Source organism: Chrysemys picta, chromosome 2, assembly GCF_011386835.1.
Source record: "Chrysemys picta bellii isolate R12L10 chromosome 2, ASM1138683v2, whole genome shotgun sequence".
Lineage (NCBI taxonomy): Eukaryota > Metazoa > Chordata > Testudines > Emydidae > Chrysemys > Chrysemys picta.
This window is the reverse complement of record NC_088792.1, coordinates 258803347-258809587: the sequence shown is the minus strand read 5'-3', so window position 1 is coordinate 258809587 and position 6241 is coordinate 258803347. Positions and strand designations below refer to the sequence as shown.

At 43.5% G+C, this 6241-nt stretch overlaps 1 long non-coding RNA gene across 1 annotated transcript; it reads left to right on the top strand.

Annotated features, from left to right (window-relative positions):
• Positions 1-836: 836 nt before the first annotated feature.
• Positions 837-3711, top strand: LOC112059515 (uncharacterized). Its single transcript, XR_002888834.3, has 2 exons — positions 837-930; positions 2759-3711. It is a non-coding gene; the product is annotated as an uncharacterized LOC112059515 (long non-coding RNA).
• The last annotated feature ends 2530 nt before the right edge of the window (positions 3712-6241 follow it).

Sequence of the window (6241 nt, the reverse complement as noted above, 5' to 3'; positions counted from 1 at the left end):
CTTGGGGCGGCACATTTCTAGGGGCGGCATTCTGGCGCCGGCCATCAAAGGTGCCAACTCCGGGGCATGGGGAAAAAGTGCCCTCACCGCCCCAGCTCGCCTCCACTCCGCCTGCTCCCCTGAGCGCGCCGCCGCTGCTCCGCTTCTCCCCCCTCCCTCACAGGCTTGCAGCAAGGCTGGGAGGGAGGAGAAGCCAAGCGGCGGGGCGCTCGGGGGAGGCGGCGGAGGTGAGCTGGAGCGGGGAGTGGTTCCTCTACCCCCCCATTACTTCCTGCGTCCCCCCACCCTAGCTCACCTCCACTCCGCCTGTTCCCCTGAACACGCCGCTGCTCCGCTTCTCCGCCCTCCCTCGCCTGAGAGGGAGGGGGGAGAAACAGAGTGGCGGCACGCCCAGGGGAGCAGGCAGAGTGGAGGTGAGCTAGGGTGGGAGGTCACGGGGGACCCGCAGGAAGCAATGGGGGGAGGAGAAATGCGGCACGCCGGGGGAGGAGGTGGTGCTGGGGATTTGGGGAAGGGGTTTGGAAGGGGTGGAGTTGTTGTGGGGTTAGGGGCAGAGGGGTATGAAAAAGAAAGGGGAGGGGGCCAAAAGTTTTTTTTGCTTGGGGCGGCAAAAATCCTAGAGCACCTGCCCTGGCTAAATGATGAACTAGCACTCAGCTGAGCCCTCAAGGGTTAACACATTGTTGTTAATGTAGCCTCTCACTCTACAAGGCAGCAGGAATGGAGGGGAGGGGAGATAGCATAGCAAACAGAGTCAGACACACGCCTTGTGCATGGAAGAGAGAGAGAAATGCACGCTGCCCCTTTAAGTAAGCTGACCCACTCTTACCTGCATTGTCTTTTTAAATGTATCAGGAAGTTGAAACAGCAGCTGCTGCCCCAGGGACTCTCTGTCCGTGTCCCCACCCTGCTCTATATGGAGAAGAAGGGGTAAGCGGGGTGTAGGAGCAGGGGGGAGGGGGACACACTGACATTAGACCCTCCTTCTCCCCCCTGCACAGCAAGCAGGAGTCTCGGGGAACAGCTCCAAGGCAGAGGGCAGGAGCAGCACATGGCAGTGGGGGGAGGGATAGCTGCAATTGCTAGCCTGCTGGCAGCTGCTGCACAAGGAACTTAGGGGAGCGGGGAGCTGATGGGGGGGTTGCCGGTCCACCCTGGTTCCAAGCCCCCACCAGCTAGCTGCAACAGGCTGCTCTTCCTGCAAGCACTGGACAAAGCATGTAGCTGCCAAACGACATTAAAAGGGAGCATTGCACAGCTTTAAACGAGCATGTTCCCTAATTGATTAGCAATGTAACAACAGAACAGCGTTAACTGGGACGACTTTAAGTGTGGAGTTACTGTACAGGCTTTAGTTTTCTATTTTGACACCCTAAGAAAACTTGTTCAGAGGGGACAGACAAGTTCTCCCAGAATACACAGAGGAAAAATTCCTAGAGCAGCTCAAGTTAGTAGGATGCTGAGAACCATAGGATATAGTCCCAGAAATCCTAGTACCTAAATCAGGTTACTGCAGCACGAGGATGAATGAAGCTACGTGAGCATAACTTCAGAGCAGCTTTGCAGGGGGAGGCTTGCAGGTGGGCTTAGTGCCTGGTTCCCATATCTGGGAGCCCAGACCTATGTAAATTCTGTAGTGAAGATGTGGAGCTACATTTGGCACAGAAGCCTGGCTGACTGGCTAGATTATTTCAATGGCAACATTTTGAACAGACTAATGGAGATGAGGCAAGTGTCTCAGAAGCTACAGTGAAAGTGGCTGCAGTAATTGAAACAAGAAAGACATGTTTTTGGAATGGATTTATGAAACAGGAGGGTGAGGAATGGGCATAATCTGGAGATGCTGAGGAGAGAAATGCAGTAAGATATAGTGAGAGCAGCAGTGGGGAGGGGGGAAGAGAAGGAGGAGGCAGGGAGGCATAAACTTATACTGAGGGCATGAGCATGTGGGACATAACTGTGCCAAAGGTAATGGAGAAGAGAGGAGGCAGCCAAGGTGGGATGTGGGGGAGGGAAGGTGAGGAGCTCAGAGATAGCTTTATTAAATTTTAGTTGGTAGCAAGACAGCCAGGAAATGATGTCAGAGAGAAAGATGTTAGTCTGAACAGGGATGGAAGGCAGATCTGGAAGTCAGTAATAGCTAACAGGGGAATAGAATGGATGAGGTCACTCAGAGATAAGGTGTGCAGGGAAGTGGAAAGTGCCAAGGAGAATCCCTGTGAGACCTCAATAGAGAGAGAATATTAGGCAATTTAAGAAGAGAATCAGGAGAGGACAGAATCTCTGCAGGGAAAATTTCTACCAAGAGAATGGTCAGCTATGTTGAAGCCAGATAGTAGTTCAAGAAGGATGAGCGCAAGAGTAAGGCCATGCAACGTGGCCAGGAAGAGGTCACTGATAACTTTGGTGAGTGCTGGGGCAGAAGCAGATTGTAGGGAATGAGGAGAGAGTAAATAATGCAGGGGAAATAAATACAGCATTGCAGAAAATGCAGTCAAAAGTTTCATTCAATTATATTTCTTCAATATAAAATGGACAGTCATCCAAAATAAGGTGCATTGTAGGTGACTCCATATGAAATTAAATGGGACTTGAGTGTTTCTGGAAAGCAAGTTCATTCTTTGTAACTAGCAAAAATGACAGAGAACCTAAAAAGGTGGGGTGGGATAGGGTAGGGCGGGGAGGGAGAAAAAGAGGCATGTTTAAATGTGTTAATCAATAAATGATCTAACAATCATTTCAATAACTTCTGACACAGATGTGACTATACCAGGCAAGACATCATGTTTACTGAAACATAATGGATTCTGATATCTATTACTCAATGGCAGAAACAGCAGCTGGACCCCCTGGAAGCTGCAATGAATTATCAAGGTTTTGTTGTTGTTGTTTGTTTGTTTGTTTGTTTTGTTTTTTTGCTTCACTTTGAAGACAGCAATTCGTTAAATCATGGAGTACAAAAGAGTGAGAGAACCCATAACTTTACTTTTAGAAAGTTTGGGATATAGTAGCCAGGTGAAAAGTATTATTCCCTTTGGCTCCAGATCTGAGGATTCTTCATGTTCCCTCCGTTTATTTTGTTTCCTGTGTTGGGTCTGTGTACTAATCTATTATCTCCCAAGACCTGGGAAAGATAACTGGCTGCCTTTCAGTGGGTAAAGTTATCACTGGGCAAAACAAAATGGATTAATAGCAACTGGAGAGAACTGAAATTAAGTCTATTGAAAGCTCTCAGTTACTATTTTTATGGCGAATGAAGTGTTAGGTCATGAAATCTACACTGGAATCAGACCAAATGAAGACACCCTAGGTCTCTTAGTTGACAGAGTCATAATTCATGTTTAAGAGTTCAAACACATGTGGGTACTCAACACTTCTGAAAATCAGGTCTTCAGCACTGAAGGACATTTTAATGGAGAGCTTAGAAAATCATTACCTCATTGTGTCACTTGTTACTTCAGAGGCAGATGTTCCTTTCAAATGTAGGTTAAAATAGTAGGCTTTTCTCTGCATAAGTCACCCCAGTTTGAATTGATTCTAATAGCCATGTGGCTGGTATCTGGAGTGAAAAAGCTTCACACAAAGGATTCATGGATTTTCTTTAAATTGTGCTTATCTTTTTTGCTTTGTTATGAAGGAGCAGGTCTAAAAATGGTATTTAGTTCTACATGAAAACATTCAAACAGAATAAAAACTGAAACATTTTTGGTTTTTGGTTCCCGGCCCCTTTTCTCTCCCTATTTTTACTGAAAGGAGGGTGGGGAGAGGCAAAACAAGGTGACTGCACCCTCTATAGAAATAAGCATAGGTTTGGGATACAGGAATACCCAAGTTCTAAGCAGGAACCTGACAGTGACTTGCTGAGTAGCGTTGCAGGCTCAGTTTCCCCTTCTGTAAAAAGGGAATAATACTACTAACCGATTTACCTCATAGACTTGTTATAAGCGTTACTTAATGTTTGCACTGTGCTTTAAACACGGAGGCACTCACCCAGAGCCTAACTTTGCTCCCACTAAATTCAAGGCTAGAACACCTTTTTATGTCAGTGGAATCAGACCTAGACCATTCTTGAGGGCTTTTGAAACTCCGACTCTTAAAGTTCGGTGAAAGTGTTAAGTATTATTACTGTTAGCCAAGATTTTCAAAAGTAACTGTGGTTTTGAGTTTCAGTTTGAGACCTAAAAGGGGCGTGATTATCAGACAGTGCGGATCACCCACCGTCTGATAATCAGGCACCTAAGGTGTCTTAAGATAGGTTTCCCAAAATTTAGGTACCAAAAAATCAAGATTTTGAAAATCTTGGCTATGATCTTTCACATCATTTACAGGGAATTATATTCAGGGTGGGATTTCCAAAGACATGTAAGCACAAATACCATTGAAAGTCAGCGGAACTAGTACTGCTAGGTAGAGCTGAGTAAAATGTGTTGTCCAAAACTCTTTCATTGAAAACATGCAGATTTGCTGATTTGTTTTGGTCAAAAAAAATATTGTTTTGGGTCAAACGCATTTTTTGTACTTTTCAGTTGGCCAAAATTTTAAAAAAATGTTTTGTGCTGACCCAAAATGTAATGTTTTAATTTAATTTTTGGTACAACCCAATGAACCAAAAAATCAGTTATTTACACAGCACTATTGGTAGGTCACTTAGGGTCAGATCCTCAAAGGTTTTTAGACACCTAACTCTCATTGATTTCAAAGTGGGTTCAGCTACTAAACAAGAACAAGGCATTCTTAATCTGGAATAAGAATGTCCACACATGGAGTTAATCAGGAACTACTCCAGGTATACACAAGTACTTCGGTACTTTTGAGAATTCCACCCTAAGTCCTTAAAATAGTGTTAGGGCAGGTCTTCACTACAGGGGGGGTAGATTTAAGATACGCAAATTCAGCTACGCGAAGAGCGTAGCTGAATTCGACGTATCGCAGCCGACTTACCCCGCTGTAGGGACGGTGGCAAAATCGACCTCTGCGGCTTCCCGTCGACGGTGCTTACTCCCACCTCCACTGGTGGAGTAAGAGCATCGATTCGGGGATCGATTGTCACGTCCCGATGGGACGCAATAAATCGATCCCTGAGAGGTCGATTTCTACCCGCCGATTCAGGCGGGTAGTGTAGACCTAACCTTAGATGTTACAGATGACTTCCTTTTTCAGGCCCGCAAGTGCACTGGGAACTGCACATTTGCAACTTAATTAAATTGGCAGTTTAGTTCAGAAAATGTATAAACATAAAATTTTAAGTTTTTTTCTTTCCAGTCTTTTTATCATTTTAAATACCATATAATTTAGATAACTTTGTGTGTTGTCTAAATTTAAGATGTATCACAAATGTAGCTGGAAAGAAAGAGTTTAAAAAAACAACAACACAGCAGAGCATAAAAAATAGTAAAAGTGTCCATCGGAGATAAATTGTAAAGGACAAGGGATTGACCTATTTTTCTGTGGAGAAGTGGGAGGTTAATGTGTAAATTCATGATGAATAACTAATGGTTATGAAATCTTCTGGTTACCACAAATAAGTGTATATTCATAGTGGTGTAATATGTAAATATTTTTTTAAAATGTAGACAGTGTCATTTTAAATGTCAAAATCTTTAAAATTATAATTGAGGCTTGTATTATATTAATTATATCATGCTGAGGCTTATAGGGTTGCAATTACCCCCTGAGCAATATGTAATAATAGTTTACTGTTCAGAATCAAAAATGAAATATCCACAATTAAACCACAATCTTTCTGGAAAGCATATAACACCTGGGTGTCCAGTAAACTCCATATCACTCAACCACCTGTTGGCTGATGCTTCTACAAGTTAAACCCCACTAGCTTCTACAAGTAGGAAGTACTATTTAATATTTTAAAGCTATGTTGAATATGGCAGAGAATATAAACAGAGGCCATAAGGGTATAAGTAGCAAATTCAGATTCTTTTTTTGCCATTTATATAACATATGAAGCAGGGTAGTGGTTGTTATTTAAAAAAAAATCAAAAAACAAAAAAAAACCACTACCAGTAGACAAGAGTCTACTGTGGTAAACAATGCCCTATTTGTAATGAATTTCACTTCAAATTACAATACAAAGTACGCAAAGTGGATGAAGCTAGCTGACTAGTTCCAAATTTTCTTAGGTCAAACTTTTTTCCCCTTACCAATGGCTTTCACTTAATGCAGACTAACCCTGTGGCAAATGCCCAACCTAACGCTTAAATTATGTAATTTTCCAAAAGTAATG